We start from the raw sequence: 18,904 nt of genomic DNA on the forward strand, positions 1-18,904 counted from the left end.
ACCTGTGGCTGGAGAATACATGTGTCAGTCCTCCAGGAATGGCCGAACAACAAAACCGAAGCAGCCAGGTGTCCGTCACTGCAGAGCGACCTGCCAGCCTGCGGCCGCTGCCCAGCTATCTCCTGGGGAAGGAGAGCATCTCTTAGTGAAGCCTGACATCCCATGCTGTTCCAGCAGCCTCGTCTGTCCTTAATAAGTCCCTTTGCTGGTGCAGTGAGTCCCTGTCACCCCCAGCCCCTTGACCTCTGGGTCGGCCTGAGGTTGGCTGGGGGAGGGGTCTCATGGCGGTGGTTTTCTTGGGATGGACCCAGCGACTTGCTCATCCCTCAGCTTCTGTCCTGACCCTCCTGCTCCTCACAGTGGCCCCACCCCTCCAGAGACCAGGGCGGCGACCACACTTAGCTCCCTCCCCAACTAGATGTGAAGAGCGTCTTTCTTTTCCTTTAAAGCCTCTCAAAACCACAGGATTTTAAACTGGCCTTGGAGCGAGAGCTCTCCCGCCATCAGAGCACCTGTAAGAGAGTGCTTTATCCCGACGCCGTCCTGGTCATTTGCCCAGGTGAGCTTACCTGTCTAGAGAGTCCCCGCCAGTCCGTCTGCTCACCTGAACCTGAAAACAAGCCCCATATTCCAGATGAGGAAAGCAAGGCTGAGACAGAGCTGGCCGATAGGGCGGGGCCTGCGGAGTGGAGGCCGGGGTTGGGGTACTCACCTGGGAGACGCGCAGTCTGCCCCACCAGGCGCCTGGCTCCCTTCTACCAAGTCTGAATCTTAGACAAGCCTTTCTTTTCCTTCCTCCCTCCCTCCCTCCCTTCCTTCCTTCCTCCCTCCCTCCCTCCCTCCTTCCTTCCTGGCACCTATTGAACCCAGGGGTGCTTGACCACTGAGCCACATCTCTAGCCCCTTGTATTTCTTTTATTTTGAGACAGGATCTCAGTAAGTTGCTTAGGGCCTCACTAAATTGTGAGGCTGTCCTCAGACTTGTGATCCTCCTGCCTCAGCCTCCCAAGCCGCTGGGATTATGGGTTTGTGCCACCATGCTCCTGGCTAGAGGCACCTTTCAAAGGTGTGCACCGAGAGCTCACCGCATGCTGGGCGGCATCCTAAGCATTTCCACAGATGAGTTCAGGCCCTGTGAGGGAGGCACTGTTACAGTCCCCACTTCACAGAGGCGGAAACTGAAACTTCCAACAGAAAAGCCTTGACCTGGAAGCCGGTCCTACTGCAGCCCACGAGGAGACCTTGTTTAGAATAGTTCCAGGGGATGTGGCTTCTGCCTTGTCCCCAGTTAAAAAATAATAATCATAATGTACCCAAGGAAGGCCTGTTGAGTCCAGCAGCTGCCCCGTGCTCCTTGACGGCCCAGCCCTTCACAGGGGCTCTGCCGGGCTCCCCGACCTCTCAGGTTCGGGCTTCGGGATGAGCACAGAGGCCAGTCTCTGCCACCAAAGGGTTCTGTGGGAACGGCCACCTCTTCTCTTTCCCTCCAGCTGCTCCTGGGAGGCCCCTGGGACTCTCCTCTTGGCCAGCGGCTTCCTTCTGAGTCCAGCTGAGCCACTCTGGCGGTGCGTGTTTGCTTGTGGTGGAGCCTCCTTCCCCAGGAGTCAAGCCTGAGCTCAGGACCCGGCCAGCCACTGGGAGGTGGAAGAGGAGTTTGAAACGAGGCAGACCCGGGGCCCTGGGTCTTCTGTGCAGGGCTGCTGCCTCACAGACCTACGATGTGGCAGGAAAGCCAGCCATGGAGCTCACGGTGATGGAAACAGCGAGATACAGCTTCACACCCATCACAGATTAGAAGGGACAACACTCTCTTGGCGCGGTGGGGCACACCTGTAATCACAGAGACCAGGGAGGCTGAGGCAGGAGGATCCCAAGTTGGAGGTCAGCCTCAGCAATTTAGAGAGAACCTGTTTCAAGGTAAAAAATGAAACTGGGGATGTAGTTTATTGATAGAGCGCCCCTGAGAACAATCCTCAGTACCAAGAAAGAAGGGAAGGAAGGAAGGAAGAAAGAAGTTTTGTAAAAACTCCCAAAGACCATTTGCTAAACCCCAAAAGTTACATCTACTCAACTCCATGTGCCTAAAAGTCCTTATAAACTTAATAAAAACAACATTTAGTACTGAGCAACAAATTCCTAAGGCTTGTGGAGATAGTCCAGGGTGATGCAGGCCGCTCCGCTCTGTGTTCATTAACCTCAAGGCCCCCCTCTGGCCTGCGTCCAGGGCCTCTAAGCAGCCTTGCATGTTTGGCCTCTCTTTTACCTTCCGGTAAAATTCTTTCCCAGAAGTGCTCTTGTTTCCATGTGGAGAGGCCACATTGGGTGCCCCAGGTCCCAGTCGTGTCCAAACCAGAGTGACCATGTATATCTAGAGGGGACTGAGAGCAGGGGCCCAGCAGATCCCCGATTTCCTGAGTGCACACCCCTGAGAGGCACTGGGGCGTCCAGAGGGAGGATCATGTCCCAAGCCTATCTGAGCTTGCTCGCTCTCTCTCTGTCTCTCTCTCTCTCTCTCTCTCTCTCTGTCTCTCTCTCACACACACATCTCAACCTACTAAAATCCCGTTAAAATGCCGAGAGTCTAACCCTGGCTAGTTGATGATAGGGTCCCTAGAGAAGAAACCCTCTGCAGCCTGCTAGGTTCCTATTTGATCTGCGCAAGTGGAAATGGAAGGATCCTAAGTCAAATGAACACAGTCGCTGGGCACGATGGTGCACACCGGAGATCCAGCGGCTCAGGAGGTGAGGCAGGAGGATGGCAAGTTCAGAGCCAGCCTCGGCAAAAGCAAGGCACTAAGCAACTCAGTGAGTCCCCGGGAAAATGAACAGAGTCCAACTTGAACCAGCCAAATAGAGACACAGCGTCTCCATCAGTTCCTAAACTTGACCCGGTTTACCAACCAGACAGCTGGGGAGACAGACGGGGTTTCCCCTCTGGGGGGGAACTGCCCGCCTTGAAAAAACTTCTCCTGGAAATCCTTCTCCCACCTTCCCCAGAGGACCTCCGACTCTTCTGGATCTGTTCTAGCACTAACTCCTGGAGACCCCAAATGTCTCTGATCCACATGGCAGAGTCGGGCCTCCTAGAGGTCAGGTGACTCATTCAGGCCAGGTCTGCCCCACACTTGGCCAAGCGTGGTGGTGTCCCCAGTTCCAGAATGCGTAACTGGAAGAGATATAACCAGGTGACAGGCAGACTCCATGAGGCAGATGCTGTTGTCACTCATCTTACAGAGAAGGTGACTAGGAGACTAGGAGAGTAGTGACTCTATCCAAGGTCGCACAGCTGGGAAGTCGGGATTCAAACCTTGTCAGCCTGGCTCCAAAGTCTGCACCCCTAGCCGCACACTAGAGCTTCAGAGCTTGCAGCTCAGCTCTGGAGTTGGTGAGGCTGGGGTGGGTGGGGAGGCCAAGGTGTCCCAGGCAGGTGGGGGGGGCGGGGGGAGCCGGTGGGCGGGGCCAGAGCCAGGGGGAGCAGGCGTTGGTGTCCCCAGGTGCCAGCCCTGGGGAAGGGCCCGGAGGGCGGAGTTCAGGTGCTGTCTCCCGCGCCCTGGCCCCCGCGCCCCTGGGCCCGGGACACGGTCCCACCCTGGCAGATTGGGACAATCCGGAGCCTCCCAGACACGTGGTCTCTGTGCACGGTCCTTGGGGTCGGGGTCGCAAGGCGCTTTCATCTCAGAGTAAACACTTTTTTGGTTTCATTTTCGCTCCTTTTATTTACGGCTCTGGGCTCCTTGACCCCCAACTGAGGCCCTGAATGGAGGGCAAAGGCTCTTCCGCACACCCGGGAGGCCTCGTGGCCTTTTGTTAAGGACTTTCTTCCTGGTCACAGGGAACGAGGCTGCAGTCCCTGTGACCAGGGTCCTTCACCAACAAGCAGCGGCCTGGGAAGGGGCCCACGGACGGCTCCACCCTGGCTTGGTGGCAGGAGGGAGCCGTGGAGATGTGGGGGTGCCCTGCCATCCTTCCTCGTGGTCCCCACTTCTCTCCATGAGAGAGGCGGGAGTTCATCCCGTTCCTAGATGAGGACACTGGCACAGAGAGGTAAACTAACTGTCTCGAAGTTGCAGAGCAGCCCTTGGGCAGCCTGGGTTAAGAACCCTGTTCCCTGGCTCTGGTTTCTTCCCCTCCCAATCACCCAGGACCTCTCAGTTGGTGAATCTTGGAGAAAGAGACAGAATCGGAGAAGAGAGTCCTGCCCTAAAGCAACAAGTGATCGAAAGTTCAAGACCAGCCTCAGCAACTTAGCAAAATGAAAAAATAAAATAGGCTGGGGATGTAGCTCAGTGGTAGAGTGCCCCTGGGTTCAATTCCCAGTACCACTGAATAAATAAAGCAGAAATAAATATAACTAAACCATGCCACTATTCTATCAAGGTAGTGCTATTATTGGGGCACAGAAAGGAAAAGCAACTTGACCAAGAGCACTCAGCTCCTGAGTGGCAGGGTTGGGATTTGAGATTGTCTCCAAAGCCCACTCTTTTAAAGAAGAACTTGGTGAATTGTGGTAAAACATGATGTAGGATTCACCATTCTAACCATCTTTTGCTTTTTGGTGGTGCTGATCCTGGGAATCGAACCCCGTGGGACTCCACCACTGACCTATTTCCCCAGCCCTTATTAGTTTTTGTTTTGAGATAGGGTCTTGCTAATCTTCTGAGACTGGCCTCCAAATAGCAACCCTCCTGTCCCAGCCAACTAAATCAGTGGGATTACAGGTGTGTGCCGCCATGCCCAGCTCTTCTTTAACCATCCTTGAATCTTTTTCCCCCTGTGCTACTGGGGATGGAACCCAGAGCCTCTGGTGTTTGCTAGGCAAGACTCTACCTCTGAGCTACCTCCCCGCCCCTCTCTTAACTCACTGTCCAGCTGGTCTGTGGCATCAGTGACTGCATATTTTGTGCAAATATCAGCACCATCTAGCTCCAGAAATTTTTTCATCTTAACAAAATTGAAATTCACTGGGTATTGTGGTGCAGTGATTCAGGAGACTGAGGAAGGAGGATCACAAGTTCAAGGCCAGCCTGGACAACCTAGCGAGACCCTATCTCAAAATAAAAAATGAAAAGGGCTGGAGATATAGCCCAGTCGCTGAACATCCCTGGGTTCCATCCTCAGTACCAAAGGAAAAACAAAGAAAAAACTGAAACTCAGTATCCATTAAACAATAAATCCCATTCCCCTCTGCCCAACCCCTGGCAGTCACCACGCTGCTCTCCATCTGGGTGACTTTGACTATTCATGGTGCCTAAGTGTGGAACCATGTGGTGAACGTCTTTTTATAGCTGGCTTATTTCACTTAGCAAAATGTCCTCAAAGTTCACCCATGCTGCTATTGCAAGTGTTAGTGTTAGAATTCCCCTCCTTTTTTTTTTTTTTTTTTTGGTACCAGGGATTGAACTCAGGGGCACTCGACCACTGAGCCACATCCCAGCCCTATTTTATATTTTATTTAGAGACAGGATCTCACTGAGTTGCTCAGTGCCTCACCATTGCAGTCTGAGCTTTGAACTCTGGATCCTCCTGTCTCATCCTCCTGAGCCCCTGGGATTACAGGAGTGGGCCATCGCGCCCAGCAGTGTTGGCTTCCTTTTTAAAGTCAAATAATCTATCTGTCGTAGGAACAGAGCCCATTGCTTCAGGTGTCAGTGAGCACCTGGGTTGATTCCATCCTCTGGCTAAGTGTAAATGATGCTGCTATACACATGGGGTACAAATATCTCTTGAGACACTACTTTCAACATTTTGGGGTGTACCCCCAGAAGTTCTGAGACCACCGCGGCTGCCACACTTCCTCCAGTTAGCAGGATTCTCGGGGAGCTCTGAAGGCTGTTCAGGAAGGCCTCCCTGCTGTGAGCAGCCGAGGACTCACCCCACACGGAGCCTGGCCTCTAGAGGCCACACCAGGAAGGCAGAGGCCCCGGCTCCCGTTCACCTTGACATGCGGCAGCCAGGAGCATGAGGGGTGAACTTGGAGCCAGATGGGGCCCGCGGCCAGCCTGGGTCCTGCCTGGCTCTGTGGCCCTGGCTTGGTTCCCCAGCCCCCTGGTGCCCTATTTGCTCAACTGTAAGGTGCAGTTGTCATGGCCATCATCTCCCCAGGGTTCTGGGTGGGACACACGAGGAAGCCATGCCCGGGGCTTACAGCTGTGCCCGGCACAGGTTGGCTGTACCCAGGGGGCGCAGGCAGAGCACAGTGCTGGCTGGGAGAGAGTGCATGAGTTCAGTCTCAGCTCTGCCACTTCTGGGTGCCTCAGACAAGTGAGGTCCTCTTTCTGGACCTGGGGTTCCTCTTGGTTTGGGGATCCCAAATGGTGCTCGAGATTACTGTCATGTGCAGCCCTTGCTGCCCTGGATTGAGAGGGACAGGTCAGCATCCCACATTCCCTCACAGTCCCTCAACAGACACTCACAGTGACTAGTGGTCCCCTCTGGACCCCAGTACTTTGTCCCCGGCTGCCTGCCACCACAAGAGCAGGAGTCCCAATGTCTGGAATCAAAAGGGATTTTTTGGTTCATGTATAGAAAAGTCTAAGGCCAGAGGCCTCGAGGGACAGCTAGAGAACTCTGGGAGTGAATTGGCTGGCTGGCCAGGCTGGTGGGTAGTCACGTTAGGGACTGGGGGCAGGGGCAGCTCTTGCTCCTTAGTGAGGTGTTCCTCCTTATCGGGGCAAACCCAATGGGGAGCAGTGACTCAGCCTGAGTCCCTAAATACCTCTGATGCAGAGGGAAATCCATCCCGAGGACTTCTAGATTGAGGTCATTTCCTTCCATAGAACATGACTTCAGAGTGAAGTGACTTTGAGAATGTTTATCCCCTGGACGGCCACTCCATTCCAAGGTGACTTTTGTTGGGGTTTGGAAAATTTTCCTGGTGATCTGAGAAAAAATAAATGACTCCAGATTTCCATGGTAAATTCTAGCACGTGCAGACAGCAGGTGACGGTCGGCAGGTGGGTTTTCTAATGCCATCAAGGCCTAGACCACGAGGTGGAGAATTAACTTTAAATTTTATTATGTTATTTATCATATTTTACATAACTTACCTAATTTTAAATTTAAGTCTAATATTTCTGAAAGATAATACAGGCCCATAATAAAAATTCAAAACATAAAAAAGGATGGAAAGGAGAGCCAGTGTGGTGGCGCACACCTGTAATCCCAACGGCTTGGGAGGCTGAGGCAGGAAGATCTCGAGTTCAAAGCCAGTCTCAGAAAGGCAAGGTGCTAAGCAACTCAGTGAGACCCTGTCTCTAAATAAAATACAAAATAGGGCTGGGGACATAGCTCAGTGGTCGAGTGCCCCTGAGCTCAATCCCTGGTACCAAAAAAAAGGATGGAGAGGGAGCTGTGTCTCTCCTCAGCATGGCCCACCCCTCAATGCCCACCTCCCAGAGTTCCCTCTTTGGAACAAAATATAAATCATAATATATACAGTATATATTTTGCCAGATATCTCCATGTTAGGAGCTGGCCAGCTTTTTCCGGAGAAGCCAGAGAGTCAGTATTTTAGGCCTTGGGGGCCATGTCTCTGCCTTTGTACCTTCAAAGAAAATGCATAGGCCAGACATGGTGGTGCACGCCTGTAATCCAGCAGCTCCAAAGGCTGAGGCAGGAAGATCACGAGTTCAAAGCCAGACTCAGCAACTTAATAAGGCCCTAAGCAACTTAGGAGACCCTGTCTCTAAATAAAATGCACTCGAGGGCTAGTGATGTGGCTCAGTGGTTAAGAACTCCTAGGTTCAATTCCTGGTACCCACCCCCCCCCAAAAAAAAAAAGTTGAAAATTGTTCATTCATTTCCCTAACCCATTTTTTTAATATTTATTTTTTAGTTTTCGGCAGACAGAACATCTTTCTTTGTATGTGGTGCTGAGGATCGAACCCAGGCCGAACACATGCCAGGCAAGCACGCTACCGCTTGAGCCACATCCCCAGCCCCTCCCTAACCCATTTTAAAAATTGGATTTTTTAAGGGGCCAGGAGTATAGCTTAGTGATAGAGCACTTGCCTAGAGGTGTAAGGCCCTGGGTCCAATCTACAGCATCTCAAAAATAATTGCTTTCTTATTGATTTGGGAAACCTTTTTATTTACTTACTGGGGACTGGGACTGAGTCAGGGGCACTGACCACGGAGCTATATCCCCAGTCCTCTTCATTTTTTACTTTGAGACAGGGTTTCCCTAAGTTATTGAGGGTCTTGCAAAAGCTGCTGAGGCTGGCCTCAAACCTGTGGTCCTTTTGTCTCAGGCTTCTGAGTTGCTGTAACCTTCCTGATATAGCCTCCCACATTACTGGGATTATGGGCATGTGCCACTATTTATATAAAATTTACTGATACCAACATTTTGTTCAATTTCTAGTATTACCCCCACCCCACCCCACATCTTCCAAATGTCTTTAGTAAGCTTGACAAAGTGATCCTGAAGTTTATTTGCAAGAAAGGGAAAATTCTGAAAGAGAGGATTACTGATCATCAGGCATGGTGGCTTGCCTGCAGTCTAAGTTACTCAGGAGGTTGGGGTAGGAGGGTCACAAGCTCAAAAGGATCACAAGGTCAGCCTAGGCAATTTAGGGAGAGCTAGTCTCAAATTAAAATAAACCAGATGTGGTGGTGTATGCCTGTAATCCCAGTGACTTGGGAGGTTGAGGCAGGAGGCTCACAAGTTCAACACCAGCCTTACCAGCTTAGCAAGGCCCTAAACAACTTAGTGAGACCCTGTCTCAAAATAAAATTGAACAAATCAATCAATAAAAGATTTTTTAAAAATATTTTTTAGTTGTAGTTGGAAGCAATGCCTTTATTTTATTTATTTTTATGTGGTGCTAAGGATTGAACCCAGTTCCTCGCATGTGCTAGGCGAGCACTCTACTACACAGCCACAACCTCAGCCCTGTTTTTGTTTTTTTTTAATAAATAAAATAAAAAGGGCTGAGAGTAGCTGGGTGCAGTAGCTCACGCCTGTAATCCCAATGGCTCAGGAGCCTGAGGCAGAAGGATCATGGGTTCAAAGCTAGCCTCAGCAAAAGTGAGGCACTAAGCAACTCAGTGAGACTGTTTATAAATAAAATGCAAAATAAGGCTGAGAAATGGCTCTGTGGTTGACTGCCCCCCGAGTTCAATTCCAAGTACTCCCCTCCCCCCCAAAAAAAAAGGCCTGGGGGTATAATTTAGTGGTTGAGAAGCTCTGGGTTCAATCACTGTACCCCCCACACTCACACACACACACATGCACGCACAAAGTTAATGAGGAGGATAATTTACTCTCAGATATAAAAAATTATTGAGTTATTGTGAAATTATAATCTGTAAAGTATTTTTTTTTTTCTTTCCAAGAAAATTGCTAACCTCTTGGACAAAGTACCTGACACATAGTAGCTACTCAATGACTATTTGTAGTTAATGAACACTGGGTGAAAGTTTTTCCTTCAATATTTAATCTTCTAAGTGTTAGTAGAAGTAGAATCTTAGTAGGAATTCCACTGGGAACAAGAATCCAGGCAATTAAAGAAAAATTTTCTAGTAATAACACTTCATTAAAGTCTGCTGTGTCAGGTGCCATGGTGCATGCCTATGACCCCACAACTCAGGAGGCTAAGGCAGGAGATCACAAGTCCAAGGCCAGCCCCAGCAGCTTAGGGAGACTCTGCCTTAAAATAAAAAAATAAAAAGGGCTGGGGATGTAGCTCAGTGGTAGAGAGCCCCTGGGTTCAGTCCCCAGTAGCATAAATAAATAAATAGTCTGTTGCCTGCTGGACAGAGCGGGCACCTTCCACGCCATCTTACCAATGCTGTCACTGGCCCTGTAAAGGTGGTTCATTACAGGAGAGGAACCTGACCTCTCAGCAGGTGAAATAACTTGTCCAAGGTCACACAACAAATAAAAAGACAGAGCCAAGGCCAATGTCATGCTTTTTCCACTGTGCAGGCTGCATCACCGTGTCACTAATTAACATGGGTGTGATGTTTTTCTGTTTATAAACATGTGTCACAAGTCATCTAAAACTCATGACAGCCCAGCTAGGAATGGTTATATCTAGAAGACAGATGATGAAACTGGGTTCCAGGAAGCCCCTTAGTTTTAGCCAGAGCCACCACCCGTAGCCAGGCCGTGAGCCCAGCTGCCTTAGAATCCTTACCTCATTGAATTCCAATGGCAGCCCGTGTAATTCTTACTTTAGCATTGAAGAAAGCGAGACTCATAGGACTCAAAGGGTACATGATTCGTGCAAGGTTATACCAAGAGCAACTGGGAAAACCAGCATTCAGATCCAAAGAGATGGTTGGTCGGTCAGTTTCTTGGGTGCCGGGGACTGAACATCAGGGTGCCTGCCAGGCACTCTACCGACCAGCCACTTTTTAGCTACATTCTTCTTCCTCTTCCTCTTCCTCAGGGGCCCTTAACCACTGAGCTACAAGCTACATCTTCAGACCTTTCTTTAATTTTCTTAAAAATATATATATATATATATTGCGACAGGGTCTTGCTAAGTTGCTAAGGTTGGTGGCTTAGAACTTGTGATCCTCCTGCCCCAGCCTCCAGAAACACTGCGATCGTTGGACTAGGCAGTTGACCTCGATCCTCATTTTAAAAGTAGGAGGGCAATGTTATTCTTCCAGGTGGAAAAGCAGGATTTATTTGACAGGTCACATAGAAAACAAGTGGTAGAGATGGGACTTGAACCCACCTCGGAGGGGCTCTCCCCACACCCAGTAGCCAGACTTTGGCTCTTCTGAAGAAGCCGCGTCCTGCTCTCCCGCCAGCCAGGCCATGTCTGTAGGTGGTGCTTTCTCCATGTTCAAAGTCTGTGCGAGCACCTGGCACCTGGCAGGAATATTGCGGAGGGAGGGAAAGTGCCAGTCGCGAGGTCCAGCGAAATGACCTCTAGCAATCCTTGAAACTTCAGTCACCATGATTTCAGGGCCATCAGCCTCTATTCGACAGTTAATGGCCGTCCTGGTTTTTCCAGCTCCTGCGCTTCCAGAGTTCTTTTCCGAGGGCAGAAGGGTTGCAGACCCCCGCACGCTCTCTCGCGACGGGACCAGGCGGACCTGCTGCACCTCCGCAGCCATTGGCTGTCGGGTAGGGCGGAGACTGGATTGATTTGCATACACGTACTCGATTGGCTCATGGGACGGGAGTGGGCGGACTCAATCAAATCTACCTGTCAGCAGGTGGGGCGCGCAGGACTTCCGGACAGAAAAGGTTCAAGGACTACCTGCGGCGGCGAGTGAGTACACTTCCTGTGCGTGGGGCGAGGCCTGAGTCGCCTGCACCCCAACTTTAGGCGCCGCACTGTAAATGTGAACCTGCAGGAACAAGAAGCAAAACAGTTCCGTTGGTTACTTCTAGGGCAGCGCAAATTGCCCCGGGAAGGGGTGGGCAGGACAGGAGTGGAAGGGAGATTTTTATTGTTAAATCTTTTCTGCCCAAACTGAGAACCCAGGGAGCCCATTAGAACAAGTGGGGCGATGGGTGGTGGCCGTGCGCTAGCGCCAGGGGAAATAGATGTCGGTATAAATGATGTAGGGGATTTGCTTTGTTTTTGTGATGCTGGGGATTGAATCCAGACCGACTGTGATGGGAACTCCTCCACTACCTCCCCAGCCCCAGATTATTTTAGGACACTATCAGAGATTAATAAACCACAAATTAATTTATTTATTGGCAGGGATTAAACCCAGGGGCATTCTGCCACTGAGCTACATTCCCAGTCCTTTTATTATTATTTTTTTAATTTTAGAACAGTCTTGCTAAGTTGCTGCCTTGGGCTCCCAAGTCACTTCACTGGGATCACAGGCCTGTGCCAAAGTATGCTGCACTTGAACTTCTTAACTGTGAATGAGATTCTGTGTTCCGCTTTGCACATACCTCACTCCTCAAAACAACATTTTGAGTTATGCAAAGGCTTATAGAGGTTCAGTAGCTTACCAAAGGCTGTGGTCAATGGAATTCCACTAGTGTGTCAATGTCATGACCAGCATTTTTTTTTTTTAAATGAAATAGGCTGAGTCCAGTGGTACACACTTGTAATCCCAGCAACTTGGGAGCTGAGACAGGAGGATTGCAAGTTGGAGGCCAGCCTTAGTAACTTAAAAAACCCTGTCTCAAAATAAAAAATAAAATAGGGCTGAGGGTGTAGCTCAATGATAGAATACTTGCCTAGCTTGTAGGAGACCCTCGGTTCAATCCCCAGTGCTGCAAAAGAAAAATAAAAAACTACAAAAAAATCAGAGAATATTTTGGGGAAATTTGTTTCATGTATGTAAGTGTGTTTTACTGAAAAAAAAACTTATTTCTTACAGAAAGTAGAGGGTAAAAAACAAAACAAAAGGGCTGGGGATGTGGCTCAAGCGGTAGCGCGCTCGCCTGGCATGCGTGCGGCCCGGGTTCGATCCTCAGCACCACATACCAACAAAGATGTTGTGTCCGCCGAGAACTAAAAAAATAAAAAAATATTAAAAATTCTCTCTCTCTCTCTCTCTCTCTCTCTCTCCCCTCTGTCACTCTCTCTTTAAAAAAAATAAACAAAACAAAAAATTTCTATTTTGGACACCATTTACGATACAGCACCTGCTACAGAATCCAGCATGAGTTTACTGGTTTGTACGGAGTTTGCTGTGGGAATATAATCAGTCAGGTGCCTGATTGTGGAACTGCTTTCTAGGTTGAGACCCAGGACCTCCAGGGGTCATGCTGGACAGATGCCACCAACAAGGACCACTAGATTAGTAGTTTTTATTACTATGACTTTTATTATTATTGTTAATAGAAAATCATGGACCTAGAAAACCTGATTCCTCTGCTCCCTGGCCCAACGTTGGGCCAGGCTCTGACCAACCAACCCCTTCTGCTGATGGGAAAACAGTAAAGAAATTGCTGGGACGGTGGGCCTGGGAGCCAAAGGGCCTGGGCTCAAAGCCTGGCTCTGCTACTGAATAGCTGGATGACCTTGGACAAGTCACAAAACTTCTGTTTCAAGGACCTCATTTGTAACAGAATCTAAGGCAACATCTTGTAGGACTATTGTGGGGATCACAGGAGAGAATGCAGTCATCCCTAGACACCCGTGAGGGAATGGCTCCCAAACCCCCTCAGATAGGAAAGGCTTTGGGTGCTTATGTCCCTTACATGGCATAGTATCTGCATACAACCTACAACATCCTCCCATATACTTTAAATCACCTTTTATAATACCAGACGATGTAAATGCTGTGTAACAGTTGATACGCAGTATTGTTTAGGAATAATAAGAAAAAGTCTGAACCTGTTCAGATCAGACACAATATTCTGCAGATTTTCCTTTTCTTTTCTTTTTTCTTTTTAGTATTTGAGATTGCAGATATTTTTAATTCTCCGTTGGATGTAGAACCAGAAGATATGGAGAGCCAACTGTATAAGGAAATGTTCTCAGAAAATGCCTGGCATGTCCTTCCTCCTCTATAAACGTCAGCTGTTATTGTCTTTCCAAAGCCATGGGAAGCCACCAATGGAGGGATTGCTGGCAGAGAAGGAGCCCCCGCCCCTGGAGGCAGCTTCAACCCGGACATTGGCATCGTCACATTACTGGCCACATTATTGACTTCTAACAGGTAAAGAAACACTGAGCTCCTAGAGGTCAAGGGATAGCCTCAGATCACAGTGAAGAGCGGCAGAGTTGACCCCCACCCCCGTTGACGCCTTTGCCTCTGTAGGCAAGGACAAAACAGCCTCGCTGGCTGAGCCTCCTGCCTTGCCCAAGGGTGCTGAGTGGTTTTGTCTCTGCTTCCGTTGGCTGAATGACTTCAAGGTGGGGGGCTTCTCTTGGGCAAGAGCAGTGTGTCCTTGGCCTCTCTTCTCTGTTGCATTACTTAGAGCTTCCTCTTATCTCCAGAATCTTGCAAGTCACTCTCCCCATTAGCCAAGATCACTCTGCACACAGGAGCCTTTTGAGTTTGTAAAGTGCTTTCCCAGGTGTGTAACCAGATAAGCTGCATCAGACAATCTTGTTAGTTAGATGCACAAAATCACACTCCCCCTCCTCTCCCTCCTCCCTTCCTTCCCCCACTTCTCTCTTCAGTACTGGGGATTGAACCCAAGGTGATCAATGACTGAGCTATGTCTCCTGCCCTTTTTATTTTTGAGACCAAGTTGCCCAGGCTGGCATCCAACTTGCGATCCTTTCTGCCTCAGCCTCCCAAGTAGCTGGGATTACAGTCATGCATACTCCTGGCCCTGTGATTGTCTTCTAACAGATAGAGAAACACTGAGGTCCAGAGAGGTCATGTGATTAGCTTAAGATCACACAGTAAAGAAGTGGCAGAGTTGGGATCCAGGTCCAGCCTTCTTTTCTACATAATGATAAAACATGGTAACACTCGTTGGCTTATTGTGTACCAGGCATTGTGTCATGTTTCTTACTGATGTGATTTTATTTAGTTTTCACCCAATAAGTAGTAGAGCTAAGATTCAAACCAAGGATTTGGGTGCCAGATCCCAGCTTCCTTTATATCCCAGCTGCTTTGCACTGGGGGTGAAGTTTCATTTGTTCCTAATTGCTCAAATCCTATAATGTCACCCCAACTCTGTCACCCTGCAGCTGGGCCTGGTTGCTAAGGCGGCCTTTGATGTTGCTTCCCCATCTTGGGACAGGCTTCACAGCACCTGGCCCGACCCCAGCAGGGAACACATTATGATCACAAGGTCCTTTGCCACACAGAACATGAGGCCAAATGGTAAAAATGCAACCGTGAAGGGAAGTCTGAGGGACGCTCCCGACGGAGTCACACATGCCCAGCGTGGTTCTGGGTGCTGTGCCAGGTCACGCCCTCCGTCCTGGTGTGGGGTGGGGGTGGACCACTTGGTTCTCATCTTCAAATGCCTGTTTCCATGGAACTCAAGCAAGCAAAGGCCACTGCATTTTTATTTGTTTTTGTTCTTTGTATAATATCTTTATTGAGATATAATCCACACACCATAAACTTCACCCTTTTAAAATGTACAATCCTGTGGCTTTCAGTGATCCTCTGACTTGCTCAACCCTCCCATGATCTAATTCCAGAACATTCTCGTCACTCAAAAAAGAAGCTTCATGGCTATTAGTAGTCAGCCCTTGGTCCCCTCCCACAGACCCTGGCAGCCTCTGTCTGTCCCTACAGAGTGGCCTGTCCTGGAACTTCACGTAAGAGGACTTACATACTCTGAGGCCTCCACTCTGGGGCCTCGGTGGCTGACTTCTCTCAATTAGCCGGATGTGTGCAAGGTTCGTCCACAGGCAGCCTCACGTCCTTGTTATTCCCAAGTAGTACCCCACTGTGTGCACCGCCTGTTTGCCTATGCAAACGTTGGTTCATGGACATTTGTGTTGTTTTCACCCTTTGCATAACACTGCTGCCGAACACTCACAGGATGTTTCTGTGTGGACAGGAGCTTCCCCCTCATAAGAAGTTCATGTGGTATCTCAGTCTGTTTGCCGCTGCTATCACAGAATATCACAGGCTGGGTGGTCTGTAAAGACAATAAGCTTATTTCTCACCGTGTTGCGAGCTGGGAAGTTCAATGTCAAGGTGCTGGCATCTGGTGAGGGCCTTCTTGCTGTGTCACCTGGTGGAGAAGGGCGTCCCGTGGTGACAGAACAAGAAGGTAGGCGTGAGAGCGAGCTGAGCAAGCCAAACTCCCTATCAGAAGAGTCCACTTTCCAGACACAAACCTGCAGAGAATGACCTTGATCCATCAGGAGAGTGGAGCCCTTACCACCTAACCATCTCTGAAAGGTCTCACCTCCCCAAACCGGGATGCCGATTAAATTTCAATTCAAACACTAGCCTGTGGTGACTGTTGACTGTAGAGGAAGTGCCACACTGGTCCCCAGAATGGCTCCACTGTTTTCCAACCTACCGGTGATAGGAAGCTCCCCGTATGCCCACCATTTCCACTTTCAGGGCTGGGGCTTGAGCCCGGGGTCTGGGCCGTGCCACAGAGCGCCACCTCAGTCTGTGTTCTCTCCTGAGACTTGAAGAGGGATCTAACGAGGGGATCACAGGGCAGTGGGGCTCAGGAAGCATTGCGTGCCTTGTCCACTGGATGTCTGTGTGATCTGCTCCTAAGGGTGTGATTCCAAGGTGGACGCTGCTCATGGGGACACTCTCGGCCTAGGCAGGGAGGTGCAGCGGGTCAGGAGGCAGGGAGATCTGGACTGGATCCCAGCTCTGTCTCCGAGGCCCGCGCCTGCCTCTCTGAATATCTGATTTTTCTTTAATAAGGACGTCAGATGCACACCGCAGGGGTGTTGTGGGGACAAGGCACACCGTCTGAGAGGGGCACTGTTAGTGACACAGGAAGATCCCTTCGTTCCACCGCTGAGGCCTGAGTCCCTGTGAGGTGTCCGTTCCTGAGACACGAAGGTGATGAGGACCTCGGTGCCCTCATCTCTCAAGTGTGGAAGAACAGACACAGGAACCGCAGGTCGCGTCTCGGCGGGACCAGTGCCATAAGGAGGCTCTCCGTGGTTTTCTGCTTGCCCAGGAAGGGCATGACCAGAAGGTCAAGCAGAAGGAAGTGGTGACGGGAGGACCAGGTGGGAGAGGCCCCTGTCATCAGGGTGGCCCGGACTCCTGGATGGGGTCCTCCCTTGTCCACACCTCACTCATCAGGCCCTGGACCCACAAGTGGCCTGTCTGCCCTGAGGCTGGAAGGGGACAAGCCTTTGGTTCACAATCCAGATGAGATAAAGGCTGACGCCTCCCTCCCTGAGCACACACCCACGCCTCTGTGTATCCAAGACAGGTGGCCACAGGGCATTGGGTCGTCCCCCAGAGCGGGTCAGGGAGGAGAGACGGGAACCTACACTGGACTGGGAGGGAGGCAGGTGGCGCGGCGAGAAGGCGTGAGCCCCGACTCTGCCCTTTCACACCTTGTGATGGGCACGTCCGGTGGCTCCCTCTGGCCTCAGCTGACTTATCTGTAAAACAGGGAGATACGCAGCTGTGCCCACGCAGTGACCTAGAGACCAAGAGAGGCAACACGAAAATGGTATCGCAAAATCTAAATGCTGTATCGTCACCAAGGCTGGTGGTACCCGATCTGAGGGTGGATGGATAAGATGTGGGGTGCCATCCAGCAACAGCAGCAGGTGGCGTGTGGTTAGATGCTACCACGGCGATGAGCCGGGAGCACGTCGTGCTGAGTGAAAAACCAGACCCAGAGGCCACGTGTTATAGAATTCCATCTACGCGGAACACCCAGAGGAGGGGACCACGGAGAAAGAAGGTTGCTGTTGCCTCCCGCAGGCTGGGAAGCTGGGGAGCTTGGGCAGTGTCTGCTGAGGGATATGGGGTTTCTTTGGGGGTGATGAAAAGGCTCTGGAATAGCCGAGTGCAGTGGTGCGTTTTCATAATCCTAGCTACTCAGGAGGCTGAGATAGGAGGATCACAAGTTCAAGGCCAGCTGGGCAACTTGATGAGATGCCTACTCAAAATAAGAAGGACTGGGGATGAGGCTCATGGTAAGGCACCACTGGGTTCAATCCCCAGAACACACACCTTCTCTCTCCCCCCCTCTTTTTTTTTTTTTTCTCTCTCTCTCACACACACACACTCACACACCGATGATAAAAAGAAAAGACAGGGGCTGGGGATGTGGCTCAAGCGGTAGTGCGCTCGCCTGGCATGCGTGCGGCCCGGGTTCGATCCTCAGCACCACATACCAACAAAGATGTTGTGTCTGCTGAAAAAACTAAAAAAATAAATATTAAAATTCTCTCTCTCTTTAAAAAAAAAAAGAAAAGAATGTTCTGGAATTAGCAGTAATGATCATAGAATTCTGAATATATTAAAAATCACTGAATTGTACACTTTGGATTTTTCCTTATTCATTTATTTAGCAGTACTGCTGATTGAACCCAGGGGTGCTCTACCACTGAGCTACATCCGCATCCCTTTTTGTTTTGATTTTTGTGACAGGGTCTCACTAAGTTGTTGAGGCTAGCCTCAAACTTAGGATCCTCCTGCCTCAGCCTCCCAAGTAGCTGGGAACTTCAGATGTACACCAAGTAGGTCACACACAGCTGAATCATGCATTTTAAATGAGTGAGATATGTGGCCTATGGATTATATCTCATTATAAAAACAGAAGCATGGTCACTGATTTATTTTCTAGCACTATCTGGAATGATACCATAGGCATATGCCAGTGAATAATAGTTCTTTTTAACTTTTTAAATAATTTTTTTGGTAATTGTAGAGAGACAGAATGCCTTTTGTTTTTAGTTGTCAATAGACCTTTAATTAATTAATTAATTTATTTTTATGTGGTGTTGAGAATCGAACCCAGGGCCTCACACATGCTAGGCACAACCCCAGCCCTCCCACCTCGAGAATGCCTTTATTTAATTCATTTTTTATGTGGTGCTAAGGACTGAACCCAGGGCTTCACACATCCTAGGCAAGTGCTCTGCCACTGAGCCCCAGCTTCAGCCCCATATATGTTCTTATTTTGATTTTATTAACTTTTTTTTTTTTTTTTTGTAAATTCACTCTACAAACACTTGTCAAGGGCGTTGCAGACACTGGGTTCTCAGGAAGCCTGTGGCCTCCCTGTCTGGGGCAGACAAGCTGGTGGTATAGCTAAAGGGAGCACAGGGTGATGTAGGAGCAGCGGAGGGACATTGTGCCAGGCGAGAGGACCCAGAGAGGCCTCTGCAAAGAGTAACCATCCCTACAGACCCAAGAAGACAGGAAGGAGTGCAGAGGGCAGGGACCAGGGGCCCCAGACAGACACTCTGCGCTTGGGCCCGAGTGCTCTTCTGGGGAAGAGGAGGGGTGCAGCTTGTGATGGAGGCCACCTTGCTGCTCTCAGGGATCACTGCTGAGTAGTAATGAATGTGGAAATACAGGTGCTCGGAATTACTACTGAGACAACGCTTTA

At 49.9% G+C, this 18,904-nt stretch overlaps 2 long non-coding RNA genes across 3 annotated transcripts; one reads left to right on the forward strand and one right to left on the reverse strand.

Annotated features, from left to right (window-relative positions):
- Positions 1 to 900: 900 nt before the first annotated feature.
- On the reverse strand, positions 901 to 10,513 carry LOC144378538 (uncharacterized). Its single transcript, XR_013440297.1, has 2 exons — positions 10,140 to 10,513; positions 901 to 1,830 (listed from the first exon to the last, which is right to left on the reverse strand). It is a non-coding gene; the product is annotated as an uncharacterized LOC144378538 (long non-coding RNA).
- A 434-nt stretch (positions 10,514 to 10,947) lies between these two features.
- Positions 10,948 to 15,803, forward strand: LOC144378537 (uncharacterized). 2 transcript variants are annotated; one of them, XR_013440295.1, is made up of 3 exons: positions 10,948 to 11,231; positions 12,572 to 12,603; positions 13,329 to 15,803. It is a non-coding gene; the product is annotated as an uncharacterized LOC144378537 (long non-coding RNA). The 2 variants fall into 2 exon arrangements; XR_013440296.1 differs by lacking the exon at positions 12,572 to 12,603.
- Positions 15,804 to 18,904: the final 3,101 nt, after the last annotated feature.

The sequence above is a fragment of the Ictidomys tridecemlineatus genome, chromosome 6, assembly GCF_052094955.1.
Source record: "Ictidomys tridecemlineatus isolate mIctTri1 chromosome 6, mIctTri1.hap1, whole genome shotgun sequence".
Lineage (NCBI taxonomy): Eukaryota > Metazoa > Chordata > Mammalia > Rodentia > Sciuridae > Ictidomys > Ictidomys tridecemlineatus.